Below are 18,853 nucleotides of genomic sequence, written 5' to 3' on the forward strand. Positions count from 1 at the left end.
GTAAAGTCAGGAGCAGCAGGTGCAGAGGCAAAATCTATGCATCATCGTCATGGTGGAGCCCCAGAGCAGGGATCCACAGATGCCCAATTCTGAAGAGTTGCTGAACAGATATTGTTGTAACGGTGTCACCAGAGCTACTAGTGGAGTAATGGGGCTACAACCACTTCCTGGACCATGTTTTTGTTTCCATGGAGGCCTGACCACATGGTCTGAGACAACTTTGTGTCTCCTTAATTTTCCTAAGTAGGCTGATATAATAATTAACCCTCATTTGTGGAAATAACCTAAGGACATGTCTGCATCTTGAAACCTTGAAACCAGTGAATCTAACATACATGCACATGCTACAAAAAGAAACAACCAAAAGGATCAGGCCATCGCTTCTTTTCTAATGAAGGACTGGTGGTTCATATCAGCCCCCAAAGTGGTTCTTTCTAGATGTCACCAGTAGGGCAGCTCATTCCCAATCCTCTTCCACGTTGCCAGCCTCCACTTTAGAAACTGGAACAGGGAAATGCTTCTTTCCCAACAATTTTGCAGCTAAGCATCGCCTGTTTCTTTTTGCTTTAAAAACGTGGCCAGCAGGAAAATTGAAATTACATATATGGTTCACATTAGATTTCTACTGAACAGCTCTTTCCTAGAGACTTGGTGGCCCAGCCAAACTGTCTGAGGCAAATGGCATTTGCCTCCCCAGTCTTGCAGTTCCTCATACATGACCTCTTTGCCCTCTTCTTGCCTCTCGTCGCCTTTGTCATTCCATCAGAGAAGAAGGGCAGACTTCCTCCTTCATTTTCCTGTCTCCTGTGTTCTAGCCTCTTTCCTTCCAAAGCCTCTAAGCCAAGCCTCACAGCTCAGCCATAATGATGGAAAGGGAGTCTGCTCTACCCTTTGAAAGAAACTTTATAATCCTGTCAGTTAGGCTTGTTCTGGATGAGCAATAAACAAAATTTGATTTTTTTTCCTTCTTAAAAAAGTTTAAAATTTCTTCTCCTTCTGTGATCCCCCTTCCGTCTCCAAAGTCCTACTTCGGATGTCAAAAACTACATATAACCTCCCACTTCCTCTTTGGTTTCCTTTTGTAATACTCCTAACTCTCCATGAGGCATCTCTGGATGAATGGGGTGAATGCAAAATGAGAAAAACATATTCATAAATTTTAAATGTGTATATCTGTTACGTGAATGCAGTCATCCTTCGGTATACACAGGGGATTGATTCCAGAACCCCATGTGTAACCAAATCTAAGCATAATTCAAGTCTCGTAGTCAGCCCTGCAGAACCAGCATATAGGAAAAGTCAGCCCTCCCCATACACAGGTTTCACATCCCAGGAATGCTATACTTTCCATCCATGTTTAGTTGGAGAAAAGCTTCTGTAAGTAGACCTGCACAGTTCAAACTTGAGTTGTTCAGGGGTCAACTGTTATCTCATATCATCATCAACAACATATATACCCAAGAAGTAGGTATAATTAACTCTATTTTATATATGAAGAAATGAGACTAAAAGGTATCAGTGGCAAAGCTAAAATTTCAACTTAGGCCTTTGGACCCTTAAAGCCTCATTCATTCAATTCAATGAATATTTATTATCCACTTTATGCTAGGTACTGTTCTAGATACTTGGGCTGTATCAGTGAATGAAAAAAGCTCTCTGAAAGCAATTTTCTAGCAAGTGGGGACAGATTATAAACAATATGGTTGGCAGAATAATGTCTCCCCAAAGATGTTCATGTCCTGATCTCCAGAACCTGTGAATAGGTTACACTGGATGGCCAAAAGGACTTTGCAGGTATAATTAAGGTTATGAACCTTGAGATGGGGAAAGTATCCTGGGTTATCCAGTTGGGCTCAATGTAATCACATGGGCCCTTGAAAGTGGAAGAAGAAAGCAGAAGAATCAGTAAAGAGACATGGAATGGAAGAAGAGGCAGGAAAGATTTGAAGCATGAGGCGTACTTGACCTACTGTTGTTGCTGCCTTAGAAGATGAAGGAAGGAGCCATGAGCCAAGGAATATGAGTGGCCTCTGGAAACCGGGAATGCCAACAAGGAAACAGGAACCTGAGTCCATCAATCACAAGGAACTGGATTCTGCCGGCAATCTGCATAAGCAAGAAGACAGATTCTCCCCTAGATCCTCCAGAAATGAAGGCAGCCCTGCCAACACTTTGACTTTGGCTTTGAGAGACTCTAACCAGAGAAAGCAGCCGAGCCCACCAGACTTTTGACCAATAGAACAATAAGATAATAAATCTCTGTTGTTTTGAACTACCAAGTGTGTGATAATTTGCTATGACAGTAATATGAAATGAATACAAGCGGCCGGGCGCGGTGGCTCAAGCCTGTAATCCCAGCACTTTGGGAGGCCGAGACGGGCGGATCACGAGGTCAGGAGATCGAGACCATCCTGGCTAACACGGTGAAACCCCGTCTCTACTAAAAATACAAAAACTAGCTGGGCGAGGTGGCGGGCGCCTGTAGTCTCAGCTACTCGGGAGGCTGAGGCAGGAGAATGGCCTAAACCCGGGAGGCGGAGCTTGCAGTGAGCTGAGATCCGGCTACTGCACTCCAGTCCGGGCGACAGAGCAAGACTCCGCCTCAAAAAAAAAAAAAAAAAAAAGAATACAAGCAATACGTATAATAAATAAGCATATCAGTCAGTATCCAATGAGGAAAAGAAAAACCACTCTCGATAATCAAAGCAAAAAGAGATTTAACGCATGTAACTGGAAAATTTTGGGAAGGACTGGAAGAACAAAAGAAGGAAGGGAATATTACCTGTATGGCAGACTGATTGCATTTATGTTCCTAATCCTTTACCCTTCCCCGTACCCAGACCCTTTGGCATGTGAGTCTGGAGTCCCTCCCATACAGCGGAGTGCATTTCTCCACCCTGTGTGACTTGTGGCGCAGAAATGATGATGAGCCACTTCTAAATCCAGGCTCTTGAGGCTCTGCACGTTTTCACTTGCTCTTTCTTGGATGCCTGCCATCACCATAGAACATGCTCAGGCTCTCCTGCTGGAGGACAAGAAAACCATGTCTCAGAGTCTAGTGGCCACAGTCAAGGCCAACCCATCCAAGCCAACAACCTGCAGAGTACACAATCACTCAGCCAACCCCCAGCCAACCCTGGGGAGACAAACACTACATTCTTATATTTTTGAATGCTACAAAAATGTTATGGTTGTATGTTTCATGGAACTATTTTGGCAATAGGTAACTTACATCCCTGGAAATCAGGAAATTATCATCACTCTTGACTTAGAGGGTAAAAAGTGGGAAGGGGTGTTACACAGAGATCAGGAAGCTGCTGCCACCCCTAGCTGATGCCCATAAGCCCAGTATTTATCACTGTACTGCTGCAGAGACTGTCGCTGCTACTAACACTGATGGACACACTATTGCTGACATTGCTGGAAACACTGCCACTAGAATTCAGAAAGTGATTCCCACCCCATGGTTGAAGTTCATGAGTCCACAGTGTTGGAGGCATACTTGTGTTAATGAACAGAAGACAGCGTCTGCCTCCATCTTCTTATCTTCAAATCTCACATTAATGCCTCCCAAGAGCAGATACTAACAAGCACAAAACTGACCAAGGAGTACAGGAAATATAGTTTACAGCCTTTTGGCCCCAACAGTACAAGGGAAATTAGAGAAGAAGCCTGGAGAGAGTTGTGTGCTAAAGGCATTGTCTGGCACAATAAATAAATTATATGATAATTTAGAATAATAAGTACTATAGGAATAAAACAGAAAAAAAGCAGGATTTAGGTAAATGAGCACGTCCTTAATCACTGTTTTGCTATCTCCCAGGTAATACATCCAGACTGTTTAGTTTTTCTAAGCCATTCCCACCCTTGGTAGATAGATAATAACAAAAGGACAAAGATTTTTTTCTGGGAAGGAGGGGCCAGTAGGGAATAGAAATACACATTAGGAAGAAGTGGGAGAATGGGAGAGGAGTGTTGCCTGGTGCATGCAGGCTAAAAAAGAAAAAAGTTGCATAAACTTTGCAGGGATTTAGATACCTATTTAATTCTGTTTAATAAACCATTTCTTCCTACCTATGTGCCACAAGGTACCATACTATGAACTTTGAGGAATTCAAATATAGCCTGGATATCAATAGTCTGATTGTCCCCCAAGTCCTGCAAACTGCAGGTGTCAATTTGTTAGGATTTGGTTAAGTTGCTTTACCTCCCATTCTATATACTGTGAAAACTCATCATTATCTACCTATCTGTCTGGGTTCTCTTGGGGTGCCTGAGGGTCCGGTCCTGAGTTCTTTCTACCGTATTTTTGGTTTCTGCTTGGAGTTTTGCCTCATGTATACATTATCAACCAACATAGAGCAAACTGTAAAATATTCAAAGAGGTTTATTCTGAGCTAATGTAAGTGACCGTGGCCTGGAGACCAGTCTCAGGAGGTCCTGAAAAAGTGTGCTTGAGGTGGTCAGGTTACAGTTTGGTTTTATACATTTTAGGGAGACAGAAGTTACAAGCAAAGGCACAAATTAATACAGTTCAGTCCCAAAAGGTGGAGCACCTCGAAGGGGCAGGGGCATGGGGGCAACTCACAGGTCATAGATGGATTCAAAAATTCTGTGATTGGCCATTGGTTGAAAGAGTTAAGCTAAAGACACGAAGTCAGTAGGAAGAAATGCTTGAGTTAAGATAAGAGGTGGGGAGTCGTGGAAGCCAAGGTTCTGGTTATATCGATGAAGCCTCCAGGTAGCAGGCTTCAGAGAGAATAGTTAGTAAATGTCTCTTTGCGGTCCTTAAGAGGGTTTAGGCTTAGTTAATCTCTCCTAGATCTGGGAAAGGCCTAGCTGCATGAATGGAGATTCTCTATAGATACAGAATTTCCCCCACAAAAGACCACTTTGCAGAGCCATTTTAAAATATGTCAAAGGAACGTATTTTGGGGTAAAATATTTTGATTTCCTTCAGGGTCTGCTATCTGTCATGGGATGCTATAGTAGAGTCAGGTTGGAATTTGGTAACTTGTTGCCAAAGAGTCTGTTTTGTCAGTCTTATGATCTCTATCTTGGTCAGTTGTGCCTAAACTCCAAAAGAAGGAGTATGAGGAGGCCTGTCTGACCTTCTGCCCTGTCATGGCTGGGAATTTATTCCATTTTTTCAGGTTGTTCTGGGGTCTCCTTGGCCAAGGGTGAGACTAGTTCAGTCACTGGGTGGGGATATAGGATTTTATTTTTGGTTTACAATATAATCCAAATCCCTTTATTATATCAGGTCAACACATCAGACATTGCCACAGTCCCTTGCAGCCCCAGAGTACCCACTGCCTAACACTGTGTCTGGGCAGATATATCTGGGCAGGCTCAGGGCCATGGAAGGAGCTTGGCAATGCAGAAATGGAAACCTGGGGTATAACAACTTAGACATCCTTATCCCAACACATCTGTCAGTCTTCTCCCCACCTGGAAGAATTTTCATTTACATTTAATTTCATTTACATCTTGCCGACATTCCCTTTTACTTAGGTTTCTTTCTCCCTATCTCACTTCCTTCCTTCCTCAGCCAGTTATAGTTTGACCTCCCACCAAAATTTCTGTTAAGTGGAGCAATTGAGCTGTCTTTGTTTTACCACGTGACTGTTATCTAGGTGGGCTACCCCACTTTCCCATTAAGGTGTATTCCTGAACAAACACATAGTTCCCTCCTTAAACCAAATTTTGCAGTCAGTTTTTAAAATCATTTTCCTCCTTCCCATCAAGCCAAAGATAATAAGCCAGTGCTTCCACATTCACAGGTACTTCCTGGTATACACAGAGGAGTTGCCTACAGAAAACATCCCACAGAATGTTCCTGGAATTTGATCTCTACGTACTGTTCTGAGAGGCTAGCCTGCAGAGAACAAATGTAAGGAGGTATGTCATAAGATCAAGATATTTTGAAAATATGCGTCCTCATTTCACATGGTAAATGGGAAATTAAGTATTTTCTTTTAAAAATGAACGAGGGAACTTTTATTTCTATGAGAAAGACTAGGTTATTTGCTCTTCTTTATTTTTAAAATGTTTTTATTTTATTTATTTTTATCTTTGTGGGTATATAGTAGGTATGTATCTTTATGGGGTGCATGAGATATTTTAATACAGGTGTGCAATGTATAATAATCACATTGGGGTAAATGGGGTACTCATCACCTCAAGAATTCTTTGTGTCACAAACAATCTAACTATACTCTTTTAGTTATTATAAAATGTATAATTAAATTATTTTGGGCTATAACCACTTTGTTGTGCTAATGAATACCAGGTCTTATTCATTCTTTCTTTCTAACCACTTTTTTGTACCTGCTAACCTTCCCCACTTCCCCTTCCCCACTACCCTTCCCAGCCTCTAGTAACCATCCTTCTACTCTCTAGCTCCATGAATTCAATTGTTTTAATTTTTAGCTCTCACAAATAAGTGAGGGCATATGAAGTTTGCCTTTCTGTGCCTGGCTTATTTCATTTAACATACTGACCTCTGGTTCCATCCATGTTGTTGCAAGTGACAGCATCTCATTCTTTTTTATGGCTGAATAGTACTCCATTGTGTATAGGTACCACATTTTCTTTAGTGGACTAGGTAATTTGAGCCAAGCCTTTGACTGAGGGCAAACAGAAAAGCTGGATGAAAAAATACACACACACACACACACACACACACACATTAAAATATCAGAGAGCTAATAAGGTAGCTAAGAATTATTTTTCTATGATCTAGGAAAAGACAGAAATATATAGAGTTGAGCCTGGCAAATAGGGCTTTTTTCCTTGGAAGTGTTTAATGACTTCTGAATAGATTGCTGAAAGGCAGAGCAGAATTTTGAGTGGCTTCAGAGGCTAAAAGATGAAAAGTGGAGTCTAGGACCCTCTAAGATAACCTATTTCCATGCTTTGAATTGGAACCATCAAAGTCTGAATTCTAGGAGTAAGGATAAATCAGAAATATAAAACAGATTTATAGAGAAAGTGCTAGAAAAAAGAGAGAATGGTACAGAAAAAATAGTTTAAGAGAATTTTGAAGAAAATAGCCTGGTAATTTTCTAAGAATGATGAAATCATCCAGCCACAGATTTAAGAAGTATCATGAACCTCAAGAAAGCTAAATATAAAGGTCATTTAAATTATATACAAATTGTGATAATTTCTACAAAAGTATGCTGATTTAGATGCATAGAATTTATAGACCAATTTGGGATGATTAACATCTTTTTAATTTTCTTATTTATTTATTTATTTATTTATTTTTTTGAGACAGGGTCTTTCTCTCTGTTGCCCAGGCTAGAGTACAGTGGTGCAATCTTGGCTCCCTGCAACTTCTGCCTCCTGGACTCAAGCAATTCTCCTACCTTAGCCTCCCAAGTTAGCTCAGACTACAGGGCCAAGCCACTATGCCCAGCTAATTTTTGTATCTTTCATAGCGATGGAGTTTCGCCATGTTGCCCAGGCTGGTCTTGAACTCCTGAGTTCAGCTGATCTGCCTACCTCAGTTCAGCTCATCCTGCTTCCCAAAGTGCTAGGATTACAGGCGTGAACCACCGCGCTGGGCCAGAGATCATTAACATCTTAACAAAATGAATCTTCCAATCCATGGAGACAGTATATTTTTCCTTTTATTTAGTTTTTCTTAAATTTCTCTTATCAGTATGTGCACAATTATTTTTAATCGTATTTTTGCAAAACAAATAACTCACATGTTCATCAATAGGGTAGCTGTTAAGTAAAATTATTACACATACATACAAACAATGAAATTTTATCCAGCTTTTAGAATGATTCAGAACTCGCATATGAAGATGGTAAAGTAAAGCCATATCACAGAATTTGTCTATTATCTAACAAGGTGATTTTTTGTTGCAAAAACATGGATAAAGAGCCCCAAATTTAACCAAACAAGAAAAGGGGCTCAAACTTATGCTATAAACTTCAAAAAGTACTGGGCAAAGAAAATGCAGAAAGTTCAAGTGCAGGCCTGCATCGATTCTAAGGCTACTCCACCTCCACCTGAATGAGTACTGGGGTAATGTTTTGAGTAAGAGAAATCCTGAGAATTTTGAGCAAAATCAACCAATTCAAAGAGAAGTGGACTTACAGTTGATAAGGTTGGCAGATACTACAGCTTCAGGATAATTGGCTCTACTGAATAAAGCAATCCAATAAAGAAGGAGCAAAGGGAGCATTCCAAATTTTCAAAAAGAAAGTACAGAAAATATCCTTGAAGTGAAGGATAAAAAGATGTACACTTAAAGGCATAGTCTCTATCTCAGAAAACTGACATAAAGCAATAGACATTGACACATTGGTTAAGTTGCTAAACATGAAAGAATTCTTCAAATATTCAGCCAGAACAAAGCAAGTCACCAAAAGAAGGAAAATGTGAGATGGTTTCCAAATTCTCTACAGAAACACTTATTACAGAAGACAATGGAGCAACGTATAGACATTTTCCAGGGTTAAAGAATGACTCAAGGACACTTGGCACAACAAAAATTGTTAATCATGTGTTAAGGAAACAGGCATTCATTTTCAAATATGAACAGTGTGTGAACCATTGAAAACCATTTTGACAATGAAGTCTAGCCAATCAAGAACTAAATAAAAATTAATAATCCAGGAATGGAGAAGTCATAGAAAAAGGATTGTTGTAAACAATTAATTCAGTTATGTAGAAAATGAAACTAAACATCTGGGAAAATTCTGGTTGCAATACAGAATTTAATGTTATCAACTTGGGCAAAGTAAGAATAACATAATTAACAACAACAACAAAATACTGATGCGGGGGTTGGGGGAAAGGAAAGAAGAAACAGATGCATACTGACCTATTCACTTTTCACAATCAGGAGTCAACTAATGCTGTTGGGAGAAAAGGCTGGGTGTGATGACTCACACCTGTAATCCCAGCACTTTGGGAGGCTGAAGTGAGTGGATCAGTTGAGGTCAGGAATTTGAGACCAGCCTGGCCAACATGGTAAAACCCCATCTCTACTAAAAAATAATAGTAATATAAATAAAATTGCAAAAAAAGACAAGTTTGAGACTAATCGTTTAATTTTTAAAATATCTTAACCTTAAATTTTATGGGAATTAATAAAATTTCTTGTAGTAAAAGATTATTGATCTAGTATAGCTATTTCTTTCGTTTTCCATCAGCATATTTTTCTTCTGTTAAATTCAAATTAGATTTCCAAAACTACACAGATGAATGTCACAGATTCACCTTGTGCAAAAGAAACAGATACAAAGGAATACATACTGTATGTTTCCATTTGTATAAAGATCCAAAAGATGAAACAAATGTACCCCTGCATGGTGAGGGCAAGAGACTAGTGACTGGGCCTAGGCATTAGGGAGCCTTCTGTTGCACTGTGAATGTCTTATATGTGGGTTGCATACCCATGGGTGTGTATATATACATACAAATCCACTGAGGTGTACACTTAACATTTGTGCATGTTGCTGTGCATATATAGGTTTTTTAACATTTAAATTAAATATAATGCTTTTTATTTAAAAATAGCATAGATAGTAAAGTTTAATTTTTTTCTTCAACTTCTACTTTAAGTTCTGGGGTACATATGCAGGATATGGAGGTTTGTTACATAGGTAAACATGTGCCATGGTGGTTTGCTACACAGATCAATCCATCACCTAGGTGTTAAGCCCAACATCCATTACCTGTTCTTCCTGATGCTTTCCCTCCCCATGCCCCACTCTTATAGGGCCCAGTGTGTGTTATTCCCTCCAATGTGTTCATGTGTTCTCATCATTCAGTTCCCCCTTATAAGTAAGAGCGTGCAGTGTTGGGTTTTCTGTTCCTGCATTAGTTTGCTGAAAACAATGGCTGCCAGCTCCATCCATGTCCCTGCAAAGGACATAATCTCATTCCTTTTTATGGCTGTATGGTACTCCATGGTGTACATGTACCACATTTTCTTTATCCAGTCTATTACTGATGGGTATGTTGGTTGATTCCATGTCTTTGCTATTGTGGTTGCAAGGAACATACGTGTGCATGTGTCTTTATAATAGAATGATTTATATTCCTTTGGGTATTCGCCCAGTAATGGTATTGCTGGGTCAAATGGTATTTTAGTTCTTTGAGGAATTGCCAAACTGTCTTCCACACTGGCTGAACTAATTTACATTCCCACCAACAGTGTAAAAGCATTCCTTTTACTCCGCATCCTCGCCAGCATCTGTTGTTTCTTGACTTTTTAATAATTACCATTCCTACTGGTGTGAGATTGTATCTCACTGTGGTTTTGATTTGCATTTCTCTAATGATCGGTGATGTCAAGCTTTTTTTCATATGTTTGTTGGCTGCATGAATGTCTTCTTTTGAGAAGTGCCTGTTCTTGTCCTTTGCCCAGTAAAGGTTAATTAAAAATTTTTTTTGAATTTATCTATTCTTCTATCTATGCATATTTTCAATCTATGCATATTTATATATTCAAAGAGAGATATCTGGAATAAATGTCAAGTGATAGAAATTGGTAATTTCAGGGTGAAGGGATTTGGGTGATTTATTGCTTTTTTGTTGTACTTTTCTATATTGCTTGAGTCTTTATAATCAGCATAATTAGTAAACAAAAAAGTTATTTTTAAATGATGGTTCAGATATGTATTTGTGGATCCAAAAGTGTCTCAGACATATTTTTAATTTAAAAAGATTATAGGCCAGGCGTGGTGACTCACGCCTGTAATCCCAGCACTTTGGGAGGCTGAGGCTGACAGATCACTTGAGGTCAGGAGTTCGAGATCAGCCTAGACAACATGGCAAAACCCCATTTCTACTAAAAATACAAAAATTAGCCAGGTATGGTGGCGTGCACCTGTAATCCCAGCTATTAGGGAGGCTGAGGCAGGAGAGTCGCGCGAACCTGGGAGGCAGAGATTGCATTGAGCCAAGATCGTGCCATTGCACTCCAGTCTGGGCAACAGAGCATGACTGTCTCACACACACACAAAAAGATCATAAAATATTATATTATGATCCGTTTTTAATTAAAACAAACAAACAAAAACACTTATGTCTATGTGGATTTTTTTTTAATGTCTAGAAATAAAGACTCCAAAAGAGTCTGGAAATCCCAATAACAAAATTTATTGGCAGCAATAAAATAGATAATTATTTTTCTTTCATCTTTACACTTCTTTATATCACATTCATTTTTAGATTTTTTTCTGATTAAAGTTTTTTATAATAAAAGATATGTATTACTTGTATAATGAAAAAAATTGCTATTTTCATTGATGGAATAAAGGGAGAAGGGAAAAAAATGGAAAAATAATCCATTAGGAAATAGAATTGAAAGAATCCCATGAAGGAAATGACTAGACTTGGAGTGCTGGTAGGAAAGCCAGGCCACATGTGTGAGAAATTGTTTCTGGAACTGGACTCCTGTGGACTTATAAAGAATCTGACTTTTGCAAAGTATGGCCAAAAGACTAAAGAGAATGAGTGTATGTGTTTGGCACATGTGAAGGCAAGCACGATGCAGTTAAATGGCAAATCTCCAAACAGCTGGGCAGGGTAAGTCTTGACATTTGTAATGTCAAAGTGAGACCCCATCTCTACAAAAAATTTAAAAAATAAAAACATAGCCAGGCATGGTGGCACACGCCTATAGTCCCAGGTACTTGGGAGGCTAAGGTGGGGGAATCACCTGAGCCCAGGAGTTCAAGACTGCAGTGAGCTGTGATCACACCACTGCACTCCAGCCTGGGTGAAAGCGCAAGACCCTGTCTCTAAAACACACACACGCACACACACTCTCACACATATACATACATAGATGCAATATGTCTATTAGTAGTTTGTTAAAAGAGATTATGGTACATTCCCTGCATATGGAATAAAATGCAACCGTTAAAAGTTAATATGCATATCTGTATTATTTGTGGCTACAACACATTGATGAATAAACAAGCAAGTAGCAAAAAACATGCATAGCACATTCTCATTTTAATGTTATGTGTGTGGCTATGTGTTTGTGTCTATGTCTGTGTGTATATACACAGACACACACAGAAAAGAAAGTTTGGGCAGATATCTGGCCAATGTTAGCAGCTATTCTGTGAGGTGAAATTACCAGTGATATTCACATTTGTGGTGTTTGATTTCTTTTTTTTACAATGAATATAGACTTATTTCATAACCTAAAAGAGCTAGTTTCTTTCATTTGTTCTTTTTATTCTTTTTTTTCTTTTTTCTTTTCTTTTCTTTTTTTTTTTTTTTGAGACAGGGTCTTATTCTGTCACCCAGGCTAGAGTGCAGTGGCATGATTACAGCTCACTGCAGCCTCCATCCTCCTGGGCTCAAGCAATCCTCCCACCTCAGCCTCTTGAGTAGCTAGGACACAGGTATGCACCACTACACCCAGTTTTTTATTATTTATTTTTGTAGAGATTGGGGTGGGTAGGGGTCTTACTATGTTGCCCAGGCTGGTCTTGGATCCCTGGGCTCAAATGATCCTCCTGCCCTAGCCTCCTAAAGTATTGGGATTACAGGAATGAGCCACTGTACCTGGCTTATTATTATTATTATATGAGACAGGGTATCACTGTGTCACCCAGGCTGGAATGCAGTGGCATAACCATAGGTCATCTAAGCATAAATGATCTTCCTGCCTCAGCCTCTCGAGTAGCTAGGACTGCAGGCATGAGCCACTACTACTGGCTTATTTGTTCTTTTTTTGATTTTTCATCCACCACTAAGAGTCATGCAAGCAAATTTCATTTTTGAATTTTAAAAATATAAACCTTTAGAAATTTCAAACAGAGGAGAGACAGTTCTCTGTAATTATTATAAAGGTCCTGATATAAAAATCTACCATTTCAAATTTTTTTAACATGGCACAAAAAAACCAGGAAGATAATGAAAAGTATCAGTGAAGGCTATAGAATGGTGAACACCTAAGTGAGAATAGTTCATATTTTGTTAACCACATGGCTAAGGATTTCACCATAGCCTCATAAAAAGAGGTAATTGAGGTTAACCTCAAAATCACACTGACCCTTTTTATGGTAGGTTACAAGGATATGTGTGCCTAAATTAATTTTAAAAATATTTGGAGTGTAGAGCTAGCCACTTCCAGATGGATGGAATAAGGACTTCCAATATCTGCTCCTTCATAAAAGCAAGGAAAACTCTGGAAAAAAAAAAAGTCAAAATAAACATTTTCAGAACTCTGAAAATTAATCTATTATTTAAAATACTCCGCAAAGCATTTATTGAAGAGAATGGCTGAATCTCAGTAATAACAGTGAGCTTTGTGATGTTTTACTGGCCCCTTCTCATGCTTTTTCCCCAACTCTGTGGCAACCTTAAAAACCAACAGCCTGGTAATTGTGGTAGCCAGGAAACCCAGCAGACTGCCAGCCACTGCAGGGAGCAGAATGGGTTTGGAGCTTCCCGAAAGCTCTATCCCCAGAGAGTTGTCACTATTTGACCTATCTGTCAGTTTCCTGAAAATTCTCATTCGCAAGGCTTCTGATGGTTAATTTTATGTGACAACCTGAATGGGTCATGGTGCCCAGATATTTGGCCAAACATTATTCTAGCTGTTTCTGTAAAGGCATTTGTTAGATGCTATTTAAAGCTGTGGACTTTGAACAAAGTAGACCACCCTCCATAATGTGAGTGGGACTCTAAAAAGTTGAAGGCCTTTATAGAACAAAAACTGATCTCCCCCAAGCAAGAAGAAATTCTGCCAGCAGGTTGCCTTTGGAATTCAGACTGTAATTCTTCCCTGGGTCTCCAACATGTCAGCCTACCCTGCAGATTTTGTGCTTTGTCCCTCCACCGTTACATTAAGGAATTTAAGCCAATTACTTAACACAATTACAAAATCTCTTTCACTCTCTCTGTCTCTCTTTCTCTAACTGTGCACAAATAACAGTTCATGTTAGCACACAACAAGATGGTGCCTTCTGAAAGCCAAGAGGGCCCTCACCAAGAATTGAATCTTCCAGCACCTTGGTCTTGAACTTTCCAGCCTCCAGAACTGTGAGAAATAAATGTCTGTTGTTAAGTCACCCCATTTATGATATTTTGTTATAGTAACCCAAGTTGACTAAGATACTTATCTCATATCGCATGCAAAAATTAATTTGAATCAAAGACCTAAATGTGTGAGCTAAAACTACAAAACTGTTAGAAGAAAACATAAGCCTAAATCATAATGATCTTGGATTAGGCAATGGTTTCTTAGGTGTGACACCAAAAACATCATCAAAGTTAAAAACTTTTGTACTGCAAATAATACTATTAAGAAAGTTAAAAGACAACACATAATTTGGGAAAAAATATTTTCAAATCAACCATTAGATAAGGAAATTATCTGGATCATATAAAGAACTCTTGTCAAGTCACTTCCAAGATGGCCAAATAGGAACAGCTCCAGTCTACAGCTTCCAGCAAGACAGACACAGAAGATAGGCTGCATTTCCAACTGAGATACCTGGTTCAGCTCATTGGGACTGGTTGGACAGAGAGTGCAGCCCACAGAGGGCTAGCCAAAGCAGGGCAGGGTGTCGCCTCACCAGAGAAGCACAAGGAGTTGGGGGATTTCCCTTTCCCAACCAAGAGAAGCTGAGAGTGACTGTACCTGGAGAAGCTGTACACTCTTGCCCAAATACTGTGCTTTTCCCATGGTCGTCACAACCGGTAGACCAGGAGATCGCCTCTTGTGCCTGGCTTGGCAGGTCCCATGCACATGGAGCCTTGCTCGCTGCTAGCACAGCAGTCTGAAATCAACCTGGGATGTGGGAGCTTGGCGGGGGAGGGGCGTCCACCATTGCTGAGGCTTGAGTAGGCGGTTCTATGCTCACAGTGTAAACAAAGCAGCAGGAAAGTTCGAACTGGGTGGAGCCCACCCCAGCTCAGAAAGACCTCTCTAGAATCCACCTCTGCGGACAGGGCATATCTGAACAAAAGGCGGCAGACAGCTTTTCCAGACTTAAACGTCCCTGCCTGACAGCTCTAAACAGAGCAGTGGTTCTCTCAGCAGGGCATCTGAGCTCTGGTAACGAATAGACTGCCCCCTCAAGTGGGTCCCTGACACCCATGTAGCCTGACTGGGAGACACCTCCCGGTAGGGGCTGACAGACACCTCATACAGGCGGGTGCCCCTCTGGGACAAAGCTTCCAGAGGAAGTATCAGGCAGCAATACTTGCTGTTCCCAGGCAAACTGGGTCTGGAGTGGACCTCCAGCAAACTCCAACAGACATGCAGCTGAAGGGCCTGTTAGAAGGAAGACTAACAAACAGAAAGGAATAGCATCAACATCAAGAAAAAGGACATCCACACCAAAACCCCAACCATAGGTCACCAACATCAAAGACCGAAGATAAAACCACAAAATGGGGAGAACCCAGAGCAGAAAGGCTGAAAATTCCAAAAACCAGAACGTCTCTTCTCCTCCAAATGAACACAACTCCTTACCAGTAAGGGAACAAAACTGGATGGAGAATGAGTTTGAGGAGTTGACAGAAGTAGGCTTCAGAAGGTCAGTAATAACAAACTTCTCCAAGCTAAAGGAGCATGTTCTGACCCATAGCAAGGAAGCTAAAAACCTTTAAAAAAGATTAGACGAATGGCTAACTAGAATAAACAGTGTAGAGAAGACCTTAAATGACCTGATGGAGCTGAAAACCACAGTACGAGAACTGCGTGAAGCATACACAAGTTTCAATAGCCGATTCAATCAGCAGAAGAAAGGGTATCAGTGATTGAAGATCAAATTAATGAAATAAAGCAAGATGACAAGATTAGAAAACAAAGAGTGAAAAGAAACGAACAAAGCCTCCAAGAAATATGGAACTATGCGAAAAGTCCAAATCTACGTTTGATTGGTGTACCTGAAAGTGATGGGGAGAATGGGACTAAGTTAGAAAACATGCTTCAGGATATTATCCAGGAGAACTTCCCCAACCTAGCAAGGCAGGCCACCATTCAAATTCAGGAAATACAGAGAACATCACAAAGATACTCCTCGAGGAAGGCAACCCCAAGACAAATAATTGTCAGATTCACCAAGGTTGAAATGAAGGAAAAAATGTTAAGGGCAATCAGAGAGAAAGATCGGGTTATTCACAAAGGGAGGTCCATCAGACTAACAATGGATCTCTCCGCAGAAACCCTATAAGCCAGAAGAGAGTGGGGGCCAATATTCAACATTCTTAAAGAAAAGAATTTACAGACAAGCAAATGCTGAGAGATTTTGTCACCACCGGGCTTACCTTACAAGAGCTCCTGAAGGAAGCACTAAACATAGAAAGGAACAACCAGTACCAGCCACTGCACAAACATGCCAAATTGTAAAGACCGTTGACGCTATGAAGAAACTGCATCAATTAATGGGTGAAATAACCAGCTAGCATCATAATGACAGGATCAAATTCACACATAACAATATTAACCTTAAATGTAAACAGGCTAAATGCCCCAATTAAAAGACACAGACTGGCAAGTTGGATAAAGAGTCAAGACCCATCAGTGTGCTGTATTCAGGACACCCATCTCACGTGTAAAGACACACATAGGCTCAAGACAAAGGGATGGAAGAAGATCTACCAAGAAAATGGAAAGTGAAAAAAGCAGGGGTTGCAATCCTGGTCTCTGATAAAAACAGACTTTAAACCAGCAAAGATCAAAAGAGACAAAGAAGGCCATTACATAATGGTAAAGGGATCAATTCAACAAGAAGAGCTAACTATCCTAAATATATATGAACCCAATACAGGAGCACCCAGATTCATAAAGCAAGTCCTTAGGGACCTACAAAGAGACTTAGACTCCCACATAATAATAATGGGAGACTTTAACAACCCACTGTCAATATTAGATCAGTGGGACAGAAAATTAACAAGGATATCCAGGACTTGAACTCAGCTCTGGACCACGTGGGCCTAATAGAGATCTATAGAACACCCCAAATCAACAGAATATACATTCTTCTCAGCACCACATCTCACTTATTCTAAAATTGACCACATAATTGAAAGTTAAACACTCCTCAGCAAATGTGAAATAATAGAAATCACAACAAACTGTCTCTCAGACCACAGTGCAATCAAATTAGAACTCAGGATTAAGAATCTCACTCAAAACCACAGTACTACATGGAAACTGAACAACCTGCTCCTGAATGACTACTGGGTAAATAATGAAATGAAGGCAGAAATAAAGATGGTTTTCGAAACCAATGAGAGCAAAGACGCAATGTACGAGAACCACTGGGACATTTATAGCAGTGTGTAGAGGGAAATTCATAGCACTAAATGCCCACAAGAGAAAGCAGGAGAGATCTAAAATTGATACCCTAACATCACAATTAAAAGAACTAGAGAAACAAGAGCAAACAAATTCAAAAGCTAGCAGAAGTCAAGAAATAACAAAGATCAGAGCAGAGCTGAAGGAGATAGAGACACCAAAAGTCCTTCAAAAAATCAATGAATCCAGGAGCTGGTTTTTTGAAAAGATCAACAAAATTGATAGACCGCTAGCCAGACTAATAAAGAAGAAAAGAGAGAAGAATAAAATAGATGCAACAAAAAATGATAAAGAGGGTATCACCCCGATCCCACAGAAATACAAACCATTGTCAGAAAATACTATAAATGCCTCTCTGCAAATAAACTAGAAAATCTAGAAGAAATGGATAAATTCCTGGACACATACACACTCTCAAGACTAAACCAGGAAGAAGTTGAATCTCTGAATAGATCAGTAACAGATTCTGAAATTGATGCAATAATTAATAGCCTACCAACCAAAAAAAGTCCAGGACCAGATGGATTCACAGCCGAATTCTACCGGAGGTACAAAGAGGAGCTGGTACCATTCCTTCTGAAACTATTCCAGTCAATAGAAAAAGAGGGAATCCTCTCTAACTCACTTTACGAGGCCAGCTTCATCCTGATACCAAAGCCCCGCAGAGACACAACAAAAAAAGAGAATTTTAGACCAATATCCCTGATGAACATCAATGCGAAAATCCTCAATAAAATAATGGCAAACTGAATGCAGTAGCACATCAAAAAATTTATCCACCATGATCAAGTCAGCTTCATCCCTGGGATGCAAGGCTGGTTCAACATACACAAATCAATAAACATAATCCATCACATAAACAGAACCAATGACAAGAAACACATGACTATCTCAATAGATGCAGAAAAGGCCTTCGACAAAATTCAACAGCCTTTCATGCTAGAAACTCTCAATAAACTAGGTATCAATGGAACCTATCTCAAAATAATAAGAGCTATTTATGACAAACCCACAGCCACTATCATACTGAATGGGCAAAAACTGGAAGCATTCCCTTTGAAAACCGGCACAAGACAAGGATGCCCTCTCTCATCACTCCTATTCAACATAGTATTGGAAGTTCTGGTCAGGACAATCAGGTAAGAGAAAGCAAAAAAGGGTATTCAGATAGGAGAGGAAGTCAAATTGTCTCTGTTTGTAGATGACATGATTGTATATTTAGAAAACCCCATCATCTCAGCCTAAAATCTCCTTAAGCTGATAAGCAACTTCAGCAAAGTCTCAGGATACGAAATCAATGTGCAAAACTCACAAGCATTCCTATACACCAATAACAGACAGAGAGCCAAATCATGAGTGAACTCCCATTCACAGTTGCTACTGAGGGAATAAAATACTTAGGAATACAGCTTACAAGCGATGTGAAGGATCTCTTCAAGGACAACTACAAACCACTGCTCAGGGAAATAAGAGAAGACACAAACAAATGAAAAAAACATTCCATGCTCATGGATAGAAAGAATCAATATCGTGAAAATGGCCTTACTGCC

This window comes from Piliocolobus tephrosceles, chromosome 4 (genome assembly GCF_002776525.5).
Source record: "Piliocolobus tephrosceles isolate RC106 chromosome 4, ASM277652v3, whole genome shotgun sequence".
Classification (NCBI taxonomy): Eukaryota; Metazoa; Chordata; class Mammalia; order Primates; family Cercopithecidae; genus Piliocolobus; species Piliocolobus tephrosceles.